The sequence below is a fragment of the Oncorhynchus clarkii genome, chromosome 26, assembly GCF_045791955.1.
Source record: "Oncorhynchus clarkii lewisi isolate Uvic-CL-2024 chromosome 26, UVic_Ocla_1.0, whole genome shotgun sequence".
NCBI classification, from domain to species: Eukaryota; Metazoa; Chordata; class Actinopteri; order Salmoniformes; family Salmonidae; genus Oncorhynchus; species Oncorhynchus clarkii.
Window position 1 is genome coordinate 13580209 of NC_092172.1, and position 14025 is coordinate 13594233.

Consider the following 14025-nt stretch of genomic DNA (forward strand, 5'->3'; position numbering starts at 1 on the left):
ATCACTGACAGAGGGGCGTAGACTGCGCCTACCAACTTCGGCTTGCCTTAAACCTTTTTGTGTGCCCGAAAAACCCTTACCGAAGTCCAAAACTAACAAAAACGTCACATGTCGTCATTTATATATGCACAAACTCTTCCGACTGTTTCATCTGGGAAGCATGCAGGCGCCTTTAGTAACGTCTCTATTTGGGTCTTTAGGGTGCTCAATATAGAAAGCCAACTCCGTTGCTCTTAGCTACTCATTTTTTCCACGGATTTTCTCTGTACATTTGCCTTCCTCCTGTAATTCTCCAGCTTGTGTTATCCACTGGAGTCCTTCTATTAAGTTCTTGTATAAATACATTGCTGTGTTGAGCAATGGGCTGCAGCCTTCCAGCAGTAAGTCCTGTCAGTGGCATTGCCTTGTAAGACAGCTGTCAATATGAAAATGTCCAGTAAAACAGTGGTGGTCACTGGTCCTTTTTGTGGACGTCTGTGTGTTTGATGTCCACAGCTCCACACAGAGCTCTTCCAGGTGTTTTCTTCACACCTGGTTTGACCCACTCACATCAAAAAGAGAGCCCTGAAAAGTGTTAGCTGCACTGGTGTACTAGGAGCACAGTATGCTGGTCCTCTGAATCAGTCCCACCGTTAAAGGATTAGTGTATATAAAATGGATTTGGGCCTTGTTTTTAGTATGTATTGGGGTGGGTGTTTGTGTCTGCGTGTGTGTGACCGAGAGAGCGAGCGAGCGAGTGAGTGAGTGAGGTGTTTACAACCGCACCTGTGTGGAGCAGTGCCCAGGGAGTTGAAGCAGATTGTCAAGGTAAAACAACATCTAGTGCGATCATTTTGCCTTAGTATAAGGAGGAAATATATACAGTACCAATCAAAAGTTTTTTATACATTGTAGAATAATAGTGAAGACATCAAAACTATGAAATAACACATGGAATCATGTAGTAAACAAAAAAGTGTTCTAAAAGTAGTCACACTTTGCCTTGATGACAGCTTGGCACACTCTTGGCATTCTCTCAACCAGCTTCACCTGGAATGCTTTTCCAACAGTCTTGAAGGAGTTCCCACATATGCTGAGCACTTGTTGGCTGCTTTTCCTTCACTCTGCGGTCCAACTCAAGGTAATATAATGCAGCACCTCATAGCCCTTAAACAGCCTAGAGGTGTGTTAGTTCATTGTCCTGTTGAAAAACAAATGATAGTCCCACTAAGCGCAAACTAGATGGGATGGCGTATCGTTGCAAAATGCTGTGGTAGCCATACTGGTTAAGTGTACCTTAAATTCTAAATAAATCACTGACAGTGTCACCAGCAAAGCACCATCACACCACCTCCTCCATGCTTCACGGTGGGAACCACACATGCGGAGATCATTCGTTCACCTACTCTGCGTCTTACAAAGACACGGCGGTTGGAAACAAAATCTCAACTTTTGACTCATCAGACCAAAGGACAGATTTACACCGGTCTAATGTCCATTGCTCGTGTTTCTTGGCCCAAGCAAGTCTCTTTTTCTTATTGGTGTCCTTTAGTAGTGGTTTCTTTCCAGCAATTCGACCATGAAGGCCTGATTTCACGTAGTCTCCTCTGAACAGTGGATGTTGAGATGTCTGTTACTTGACCTCTGAAGCATTTATTTGGTCTACAATTTCTGAGGCTGGTAACTCTAATTAGACAATCCTTTGCAGCAGAGGTAATGCTAGGTCTTCCTGTGGGGGTCCTCATGAGAGCCAGTTTCATCATAGCTCTTGATTAATTTTCCGATTGCACTTGAAGAAACTTCTTAAAGTTCTTGAAATTTTCTGGATTGACTGACCTTCATGTCTTAAAGTAATGATGGACTGTCATTTATTTTTGCTTTTTTGTGCTGTTCTTGCCATAATATGCACTTTGTATTTTACCAAATAGGGCAATCTTCTGTATACCACCCCTACCTTGTGACAACACAACTGATTGGCTCAAATGCATTAAGAAGGAAAATAATTCCACAAATTAACTTTTAACAATGCACACCTGTTAACTTGTTATGGTCGTGTGTCTTATATAATTTTAAAGCTATTCTCGTTATTAATCCCACCAAAGTGTCCGATTTCAAATAGGATTTTCAGCGAATGCACTACAAACGATTATGTTAGGTCTCCACCAAACCACAATAAGCACAGCCATTTTCCAGCGAAATATAGCATTCACAAAAACCAGAAATAAAGATAAAATGAATCACTAACCTTGAATTATCTTCATCAGATGACACTCATAGGACTTCATGTTACACAATACATGCATGTTTTGTTTGATAAAGTTCATATTTATATAAAAAAATCTGAGTTTACTATTTAGATTCACTAGTTCCAAAAACATCAAGTGATTTTGCATAGCCACATCGTTTCAACAGAAATACTCATCATAAATGTAGATGATAATACAAGTTATACACGTGGAATTATAGATATACCTCTCCTTAATGCAACCGCTGTGTCAGATTTCAAAAAAGGTTTACGGAAAAAGCAACACATGCAATAATCTGAGACGGCGCTCAGAACAGAAGCCAAGTTAGCCGCCATGTTGGAGACAACAGAAACCAGAAAATACATAAATGTTTCCTTACCTTTGATGAACTTCATCAGAATGCAGTCCTAGGAATTCCAGGTCCACAATAAATGCTTGATTTGTTCGAAAATGTCCGTTATTTATGTCCAATTAGCTACTTTGGTTAGCGCGTTTGTAAACAATTCCAAAGTCACAAAGCCCGTCCACTATAACGTGACGAAATGTCCAAAAGTTCCGTAACAGTCAGTAGAAACATGTCAAACGATGTACTGAATCAATCTTTAGAATGTTGTTGTTTACATATATCTTGAATAACGTTCCAACCGGAGAATTAGAATGACTTCAAACAAGTGGTGGAACGCAGGTGCTTCCCCTGTGAACGCGCATAGTGAATGCATGGTCAACTCGTGGCAGTGGTGATTATTTCCTGTCTCATTCGACCCCCCCTTCACATTAGAGTCATCAGACAAAGTTCTATTGACTGTTGACATCTAGTGGAAGGCGTAGGAAGTGAAAACTCATCCATATCTCGCTGTAATTTCAATGAGAGCTTGGTTGAAGATCTGCCACCCTCAGAAAAAAAAACAGGAAGTGGAATTTCTCCATTTTTTTTCTGATATGAGTTCTGTTAAACTCACAGACATAAATCAAACAGTTTTAGAAACTTCAGAGTGTTTTCTATCCAATACTAATAATAATATGCATATATTAGCAACTGAGAGTGAGGAGCTGGTCGTTTACAATGGGCACCTTTTCATCCAAGCTACTCAACACTGCCCCTGCAGCCATAAAAAGTTAATTAAAATGCATTCCAGGTGACTACCTCATGATGCTGGTTGAGAGAATGCCAATAGTGAGAGAATGCCAATAGTGTACAAAGCTGTCATCAAGGCAAAGGGTGGCTATTTGAAGAATCTCAAATATAAAATATATTTTGGTTACTACATGATTCCATATGTGCTATTTTATAGTTTTGATGTCTTCACTATTATTCTACAATGTAGAAAATAGTAAAGATAAAGAAAAACCCTTGAATGAGTAGGTGTCTCCAAACTTTTGACTGGTACTGTGTATATGATATATCGTAGAAATAATGTACCGATGATCTACAGCAGATTTAGGTTGCAGACTAGGCCTACACATTTCAATTTGGTAATCAGAAAATCTGGAGCACTAGTGCAGTGTGTGTTTTGATTGTGACCTAGGGGATTTCCCTTCAGGGAAGTACAATTGTGCTGTGGAAGGGAAGTGAGCTGTGCATCATTGAATACGAAACCGTTGCAATGCAGAATTACATTTTAATGCACCACAATTATGTGTTCAATATCAAGCATTAGCCTACCAGTACAATATTTGCATTGATGTTCTATTTTGGGGTTCTGGTTAGATTGCATCCATTATGATTGTATTGTTTTTGAGAACCAACCAGTCACGTCTGACAGCCTGGTTGCTGGGCAGACTTGATGTGTTATGACACTTTGTTTTGTTTCCCCGGTCTTTTCCCATAATGACCTCTATTCATAGATAGTCTACCCATCCATTACTGCTGTGGTGTTTTAGGAATACATAACCAAACACATACACGCTGTGGTCTTTATTTGGGCAGCATAATATGTACGGCTGATTTAATGTCCTAAAATAAGGCTATGACTTGATCGTCTAATTGTACCTTCAGCCTCTATGAGCGGTTAAGGCAGGTGCTGGCTAGAACTCTGTGTGGTAGGCCTATGGTGAAGAACACCACTACTGGCGTGTATGGTGATGCTGTGCAGATGCTGGTCAAGGATCGGACAGATCCTAGTCCTAGACAGAGGTAGGAGTGAGACACCACACACACACACACATGGTCTGAGCAGGGCCTCTGCTGCAGAGGGAATAGTTAGGGTCTGCAGCTGTGTCTCTGTCTGTGTTAATGTGTGTACATCCAAATCACATGTCCCAAGCCCATGTTTACTCTAGAACTGGCTTTATTTTCCAGGAGCGTTGTGTTGTTGTGTGTCTGGTCTTCATGTAAAGATGACACCCATGGAGCTATAGGCCTCCTCTCTGGCAGACAGATGAGACATCCTCAGGAACTCTTAGTTTCTTTGATCAGAACCAGACACCCGGTCCACTCTCCGAAATGTCCATGTTCTGTGTGTAAGTATTGTATTACACTGACTTTATGGCCTTTGAATATTTACCATATATGATGTTTATACAGCATTTTGCCTCGTGTAACACTATACTTTATCTTTTGAGAAATCTGTGGATTTGGCTGTATTGTTTTACCTGGTTCATTGTAAGTCTAAAATGTTTTGCATATGATTAGGTACATTTCCAAGGAGCTCTCTTTTCTCCGTCCAGGGTGTTTTCTCTCGAAGCTGAAACTATTCATTGCAAACAGGAAGGGAACTCAATTTCCTGTGGGTTAATCTTGCTCTTGGTAGCTTCCTGTTCCATACAATCACGACCACACAGACACACTGACCTAATACTCCATAAGGATCTTACCTCACAGCAACCTTCACATTAAAGTCAATCATGTTTGTGTTTAGATGTATCCTCCCTATATGAACTATACACTCTTCTCCAGCTGTACCCGCAGGAGAAGCCTTTTTGGTTCCAGGTAGAACCTTTTTGAAAGGGTTCTATTTGGAACCAAAAGGGTTCTACCTGGAAATGAAAAGCGTTCTTCAAAGGGTTCTCCTATGGGGACAGCTGAAGGAGAGTATGAAGACTACTAGCTATAACAAAGGTGCTACAAAAACCTGACCAAACACACCAAAGCATGAATGAATGTTTGAAATGTTATATTGGTGTCAAATCGCCAATTGGCAACCCATCCCTTATGGGATTAATTAACACACAAACATTATAATAATTCCCTATGGTAATTAAATTATCATTCTTCTGTGTCCATTAAAATAACATCAAATTTATCAGAAAAACAGTGTAGACATTAATGTTGTAAATGACTATTGTAGCTGGAAACGGACAATTTTTTGAATGAAATATCTACATACACCTCAGCCAACTACATTTAAACTCAGTTTTTCACAATTCCTGACATTTAACCCAAGTAAGCATTCACTGACTTAGGTCAGTTAGAATCACCACTTTATTTTAAAGAATGTGAAATGTCAGAATAATAGTAGAGAGAGTGATTTTTATTTATTTCAGCTTTTATTTCTTTCATCACATTCCCAGTGGGTCAGAAGTTTACATGCTACCAAATACTAATTGAGTGTATTGCCTTTAAATTGTTTAACTTGGGTCAAACTTTTTGGGTAGCCTTCCACAAGCTTCCCACAATAAGTTGGATGAATTTTGGCCCATTGCTCCGAACAGAGCTGGTGTAACCGAGTCGGGTTTGTAGTCCTCCTTGCTCACACACGCTTTCTCAGTTCTGCCCACAAATTTTCTATTGGATTGAGGTCAGGGCTTTGTGATGGCCACTCCAATACTTTGACTTTGTTGTCCTTAAGCCATTTTGCCACAACTTTGGAAGTATGCTTGGGGTCATTGTCCATTTGGAAGATCCATTTGCGACCAAGCTTTAGCTTCCTGACTGATGTCTTGAGATGTTGCTTCAAAATATCCACATCATTTTCTTTCCACATGATGCCATCTATTTTGTGATGTGCACCAGACCCTCCTGCAGCAAAACACCCCCACAACATGATGCTGCCACCCCCGTGCTTCACGGTTGGGACGGTGTTCTTCAGCTTGCAAGCCTCCCCCTTTTTTCCTCCAAGCATAATGGTCATTATGGCCAAACAGTTCCATTTTTGTTTCATCAGACCAGAGGACATTTCTCCAAAAAGTACGATCTTTGTCCCCATGTGCAGTTGCAAACCGTAGTCTGGCTTTTTTGGGGCGGTTTTGGAGCAGTGGCTTCTTCCTTGATGAGCGGCCTTTCAGGTTATGTCGATATAGGACTTGTTTTACTGTGGATATAAATACTTTTGTACCTGTTAGTAACCGCAAAACACCAGTTTCAATGTCAACAGTGAAGAGACAGTTCCTCTGTCCAATCTTTGTGTTATTTTGCCCATCTTAGTCTTTTATTTTTATTGGCCAGTCTGAGATATGGCTTCTTCTTTGCAACTCTACCTAGAAGGCCAGCATCCCGCAGTCACCTCTTCACTGTTGACGTTGAGACTGGTGTTTTGTGGGTACTATTTAATGAAGCTGCCAGTTGAGGACTTGTGAGGCATCTTTCTCAAATTAGACACGCTAATGTACTTGTCCTCTTGCTCAGTTGTGCACCGGGGCCACCCACTCCTCTTTCTATTCTGGTTAAAGCCATTTTACGCTGTTCTGTGAAGGAGAAGTACCCAGTGTTATACGAGATCTTCAGTTTCTTGGCAATGTCTTGCATGGAATAGCTTTCATTTCTCAGAACAAGAATAGACTGATTTCAGAAGAAAGTTCCTTGTTTCTAGCCATTTTGAGCCTGTAATCGAACCCACAAATGCTGATGCTCCAGATACTCAACTAGTCTAAAGAAAGACAGGTTTATTGCTTCTTTAATCAGGACAACAGTTTTCAGCTGTGCTAACATAATTGCAAAATGATTTTCTAATTATCAATTAGCCTTTTAAAATGATACATTTGGATTAGCTAACACAACGTGCCATTGGAACACAGGAGTGATGGTTGCTGATAGTGGGCTTCTGTACGCCTATGTAGATATTCCATTAAAAAATTGCCGTTTCCAGCTACAATAGTTATTTACAACATTAACAATGTCTACACTGTATTTCTGAACAATTTTATGTTATTTTAATTGACAAAAAAAATTGCCTTTCTTTCAAAATGAGGACATTTAAGTGACCCCAAACTTTTGAAGTGTGTGTGTGTGTGTGTGTGTGTGTGTGTGTGTGTGTGTGTGTGTGTGTGTGTGTGTGTGTGTGTGTGTGTGTGTGTGTGTGTGTGTGTGTGTGTGTGTGTGTCCAAGGGCATTATGTTGGCAGTGACACTCCCATGTTTTTTGATTCGTTAAAGGGATGATGACTGATAGTGGACTGCGACATGTAATCAAGGAGCGCACAGAATAGAAACTTCCCCCTCTCTGCCTGTGTTTCCTGTTTGCTCATGATATCACACATACCTGACCACTTGACCTAACCTCATCACCTGTTCTCATCACTTTTGGTTTCTCATACTGTAGTTAGACAGCTGAGACTGAAAAAGGGGCATCCCCGTTCAAGTCAGTGTTCTGTAATTCTATTTCTATGGAGGTGATCTGTCCCAAGCTTCCTCATGCCTTTGTCCCACTGATTATCCTGCATGATTACAGATTCTCTGAGTGAAAACTACAACTGTAATCATCCTGGATATCAGGAGTTATTTATAGCAGCTTGTCTTCCATCCAGCATGGGGGAGTAATGAGGAGGGAGCACGGGAGCACAGTCATCATTTCATTTAAACTTCTTAGGAATAGGCGTCCTGTCAGCGGGACACCTGTCGACATCACCTAGGGAAATTAGAGGGCGTGCAATTCAAATAAATAATCATAATATTAAACATTTCTGAACATACAAGTATCTTATATCTGATTCTTATATTAAATTCTTGTTACTCTAACTTCATTGTCCGATTTACAATAGGCTTTACAGCGAAAGCATACCATGCGATTGTTTGAAGATGACGCCCCACATGTTTTTCAACCTGCATTCTGTTTGGTTTTTCTTTGGATTTTCATCTACCATATCAATTGTGTTATAGTCTCATACATTATTTTAACTTTTCTACAAACCTCAAAGTGTTTTCTATCCAATGCTACCAATTATATGCATATCCTGGCTTCTTGTCCTGAGTAACAGGCAGTTTACTTTGGGCACATCAGTCAGGCGGAAATTCTGAAAAAAGGATCCTGGCCTGAAGGAGTTTTAATGAGTTAGGTAGCTAACCTTCTCACCCACAGCTAAGACTCTCAATTGCTAATCAGAATACCATCGCTAGACAGAGAATCAGGATGAGGGAACTTGCTATATACCTTAACACTACAACACAGAGCATGACCGAGCCCCAGTCGTCCTACTGAAAGCTCTCTGCCACAGGTTATTTCTGGGCTGTCAGTAGTATGGCCTGCACTGTGCTGTGTTGTGTATTGTCTTTGAAGCAGGCCGGAGAGGAGCTGAGGCTGCTGTCTCTGGGAGGGCTCAGTAACACAAAGAGCCCCTTTAACCACAGATCAAGGCCCATGCTGTACACTGGGCTGTCCACACCTGCCTAACCTTTGTTTCTCAACAGGGCCTCTCTGGCCACGGCTCAAGCCTGACTAAATGTGAATCATGGTATAAATATACCAAACATCCCCTCCCGCAAGATCAAGACATTCATTGTTTTATGTAACTCTACTTTGGGATTAGATAATCACCATTTTGGGGGTATTTGTTGCTGTCATAATTGTTCTGGAACGTTGTTTAGCTATTCATTTGCTTTGGCCCTATGCTACAAGGCTTAATATTCCTGTAACAGTTTCCATCAGATAGTATTGTTAGCATTTGCTACATGAGTCAAATGGGGGAATGCAAGGCTGTGCTGTCCTGGCTGAAACAATATTCACTCCCAGTGTTCTCCTACTGTTCATGGGTGTCTAGGAGGGAAGAAAAGGTCCCGGTCAGGGATTTGGCCATCTGCATTTATCTTCAATAGGAATGCTAATGTTCGGTGGTATTGTTCTCGGTATTCAATGTGTAGTATCATAGCAACAAGTTTCACTGGCCTTTTTAAATAGTGTCCCTGCAGATGGCCTCTTCAGGATTGCTCCCAGCAGTAGAACACAGCAGCAGTAGCATGTCTTTTTATGGCTGTAACAGCCATGCATAATGTCATCAGATTTGGACCTGATTTCTGCAGTGTCCTCTCTGTACCAGACCCTGTTCTGCACTCCACTGACACTTCACAACAAGCTGTTTTAATCACTGCTCCAGATTATGGTGAATCATTAAAAAGATAATCCCATCAGAGGAGAAGACGAGAGCAGAGTTTAGCCGCACTGGAGTAAACAGTCCTCAGTGATCAAGAGCTCCTCTCTCTCTCCTCCTGACTCACTAACCACCCTTCTCTGACCCAGAGGCCTACCGATAACTGTTAAGCCCTACGCCCTCATGACCGGTACTGCCAGTCACACCCTACCGATGCGGTAAGGCCCTTCCCAGTCAGACACGTCCCACTACTAAGGCCACTCTCTGAGTCACCACAGCAGTTAAAGGAAGAACCACAGGAGGGGAAGAGGGAGGAAAACAATGGACGTTGGAGATTCTTCAGCGTGTGTCTGTACTGTCTTCTAACATCTGGCCCCACGGCTGGAAGGGTGTGTGTGAGGGGGTTGGTTAGGGTAAGTGCAGGGAGAGGCAGTGAATTATAAGCCTTCTTCATTGTCTTAGGATCCCGTATTGAGAGAGAGGTCATGTATTTATTGTTAATGCTGTACATAGATACTCTGCTGCAAGTAGTTTGCCCGTGTATGGGATAGAGACAAATCTCTTTAAAATGTCATCTGTACACGGTTTTAATTGAATGTTTCCAGTTACTGGCCATACAGAGTATGTATGTCAGTTACAGCCTTGCCCCCATACAGAGTATGTATGTCAGTTACAGCCTTGCCCCATACAGAGTATGTATGTCAGTTACAGTGTATGTCAGTTACAGCCTTGCCCCATACAGAGTATGTATGTCAGTTACAGTGTATGTCAGTTACAGCCTTGCCCCCATACAGAGTATGTATGTCAGTTACAGCCTTGCCCCCGCCGGGGCGGCAGGGTAGCCTAGTGGTTAGAGCGTTGGACTAGTAACCGGAAGGTTGCGAGTTCAAACCCCCGAGCTGACAAGGTACAAATCTGTCGTTCTGCCCCTGAACAGGCAGTTAACCCACTGTTCCCAGGCCGTCATTGAAAATAAGAATTTGTTCTTAACTGACTTGCCTGGTTAAATAAAGGTAAAATAAATAAAAAATACAGAGTATGTATGTCAGTTACAGCCTTGCCCCATACAGAGTATGTATGTCAGTTACAGCCTTGCCCCATACAGAGTATGTATGTCAGTTACAGCCTTGCCCCCATACAGAGTATGTATGTCAGTTACAGCCTTGCCCCCATACAGAGTATGTATGTCAGTTACAGCCTTGCCCCATACAGAGTATGTATGTCAGTTACAACCTTGCCCCATACAGAGTATGTATGTCAGTTACAGCCTTGCCCCATACAGAGTATGTATGTCAGTTACAGCCTTGCCCCCATACAGAGTATGTATGTCAGTTACAGCCTTGCCCCATACAGAGTATGTATGTCAGTTACAGCCTTGCCCCATACAGAGTATGTATGTCAGTTACAGCCTTGCCCCATACAGAGTATGTATGTCAGTTACAGCCTTGCCCCATACAGAGTATGTATGTCAGTTACAGTGTATGTCAGTTACAGCCTTGCCCCATACAGAGTATGTATGTCAGTTACAGCCTTGCCCCCATACAGAGTATGTATGTCAGTTACAGCCTTGCCCCATACAGAGTATGTATGTCAGTTACAGCCTTGCCCCATACACAGGTATGTATGTCAGTTACAGCCTTGCCCCATACAGAGTATGTATGTCAGTTACAGCCTTGCCCCCATACAGAGTATGTATGTCAGTTACAGCCTTGCCCCATACAGAGTATGTATGTCAGTTACAGCCTTGCCCCATACAGAGTATGTATGTCAGTTACAGCCTTGCCCCATACAGAGTATGTATGTCAGTTACAGCCTTGCCCCCATACAGAGTATGTATGTCAGTTACAGCCTTGCCCCATACAGAGTATGTATGTCAGTTACAGCCTTGCCCCCATACAGAGTATGTATGTCAGTTACAGCCTTGCCCCATACAGAGTATGTATGTCAGTTACAGCCTTGCCCCCATACAGAGTATGTATGTCAGTTACAGCCTTGCCCCATACAGAGTATGTATGTCAGTTACAGCCTTGCCCCCATACAGAGTATGTATGTCAGTTACAGCCTTGCCCCATACAGAGTATGTATGTCAGTTACAGCCTTGCCCCCATACAGAGTATGTATGTCAGTTACAGTGTATGTCAGTTACAGCCTTGCCCCATACAGAGTATGTATGTCAGTTACAGCCTTGCCCCCATACAGAGTATGTATGTCAGTTACAGCCTTGCCCCCATACAGAGTATGTATGTCAGTTACAGCCTTGCCCCATACAGAGTATGTATGTCAGTTACAGCCTTGCCCCCATACAGAGTATGTATGTCAGTTACAGCCTTGCCCCATACAGAGTATGTATGTCAGTTACAGCCTTGCCCCATACAGAGTATGTATGTCAGTTACAGCCTTGCCCCCTTCCTCTCACCTTATAACTTCACCACTCAGTGTCCTGTTCATCCTAAGACGAGGCCCCCTTGTCACATGGTCCACAAACATCATGGACATTTTTCTCATGGCTTGGGGCCCCGCTGTCTGCTTTGCAGTGTACTGTTGGCAAAATGTATGACCTCCAGCCTTACAAACACTTGACAGGAATGTCGGGTAGGGGGGCGGCTTTGGCTAAATGGGTCAGGCCCCCCCCCACATAATGGCTGGCCGGCTGTGGGAGTCTCAGGGGCAGACAGTGGGAGGGAGGAGCAGCACAAACCCTGCCTGCCTGCGCCAATTATGGACATTAATAACATCCACATTGAAATGCCATGAAAATCAGGGTCAAGGGGTTAACTGTGTTCATTACAGAGAAATGGGAGTTTAAGAGAACAACTACATACCCACACCCTGACTAAACTACCATACTGTACATACCCACACCCTGACTAAACTACCATACCCACACCCTGACTAAACTACCATACTGTACATACCCCCACCCTGACTAAACTACCATACTGTACATACCCACACCCTGACTAAACTACCGTACTGTACATACCCAGACCCTGACTAAACTACCATACTGTACATGCCCACACCCTGACTAAACTACCGTACTGTACATACCCACAACCTGACTAAACTACCGTACTGTACATACCCAGACCCTGACTAAACTACCATACTGTACATACCCACACCCTGACTAAACTACCATACCCACACCCTGACTAAACTACCATACTGTACATACCCCCACCCTGACTAAACTACCATACTGTACATACCCACACCCTGACTAAACTACCGTACTGTACATACCCAGACCCTGACTAAACTACCATACTGTACATGCCCACACCCTGACTAAACTACCGTACTGTACATACCCACAACCTGACTAAACTACCGTACTGTACATACCCAGACCCTGACTAAACTACCATACTGTACATACCCACACCGTGACTAAACTACCGTACTGTACATGCCCACACCCTGACAACACTAGCCCTCCTCCTACCCACACCTTGACAACACTAGCCCTCCTCCTATCCACACCCTGACAACACTAGCCCTCCTCCTACCCACACCTTGACAACACTAGCCCTCCTCCTACCCACACCCTGACAACACTAGCCCTCTTCCTATCCACACCTTGACAACACTAGCCCTCCTACCCACACCTTGACAACACTAGCCCTCCTCCTACCCACACCCTGACAACACTAGCCCTCCTCCTACCCACACCTTGACAACACTAGCCCTCCTCCTATCCACACCCTGACAACACTAGCCCTCCTCCTACCCACACCTTGACAACACTAGCCCTTCTCCTACCCACACCCTGACAACACTAGCCCTCCTCCTACCCACACCCTGATAACACTAGCCCTCCTCCTACCCACACCCTGACAACACTAGCCCTCCTCCTACCCACACCCTGACAACACTAGCCCTCCTCCTATCCACACCCTGAAAAAACTCAAACTGAGTCAAACAGGAATTCTGAGCAAAAATGTAAAATGTTGCTGGTCCTGTAACTTCTTAGTCATATAATATTAGTAAAATATTCCCAGTCTGGCCATTCCAGACATGTTAGTGTGACACAAGGCTATGCTGTGTCACTTATTGTGAACTCCATGGCTGTCTCCACCTTGCTTCTCAGCTATCCCAAACCTGTCTTCACCAGGTCCACTCAGCATTAGCCAGACAAAACTTGAACTGTCTAGAGGAGACCGTAATAGCCCTGTTGATGATTACTGTGATGATGAGGATGAAGAGGAGGTTGGTCATAATGTTGTTAGGTGTTTGCTTGCTTTTCTTTTTCTTCTCCAGCGTTGCTCCTCTGCATTAAAGCAGCTGTATCATTACAGCTAAATGCCTGGATACCAGAAGGGCTTGTTGTGCATCAGTCAGACTTCTAAAAGTGGATTTGTGGGTGCAGAACTGTGATTTACAGCTGCAGGCCAAAGCACAGTCACGGGTGGAGCAGTACTGTGGGGAGGACAGGACAGAGGACAGTGTTAGACCCAGAGAGGGAGGGAGCTGCCTGTTTGTGGGATGAATTCATTTCTGTCTGGTCAATGGTGTTTATTTTGTAGTGTTACTGTTAGCTTAATCCACACTGGCAGGCA

General features: G+C 43.1%; 1 protein-coding gene across 15 annotated transcripts in view; it reads left to right on the forward strand.

The window, feature by feature from the left end:
• The window catches only part of LOC139385186 (tight junction protein ZO-1-like), a 150305-nt gene that overhangs the window by 86845 nt on the left and 49435 nt on the right, over positions 1-14025 (forward strand). Inside the window, exon 1 of one of the 15 annotated variants that reach the window (XM_071130295.1) lies at positions 4561-4685. The exons of the other annotated variants lie outside the window; for them this stretch is intronic. The gene's annotated coding sequence lies outside the window, so the exon portion shown is untranslated. Of the gene's footprint in view, positions 1-4560; positions 4686-14025 lie in introns of those variants that run through there. 15 annotated transcript variants of the gene reach the window in all.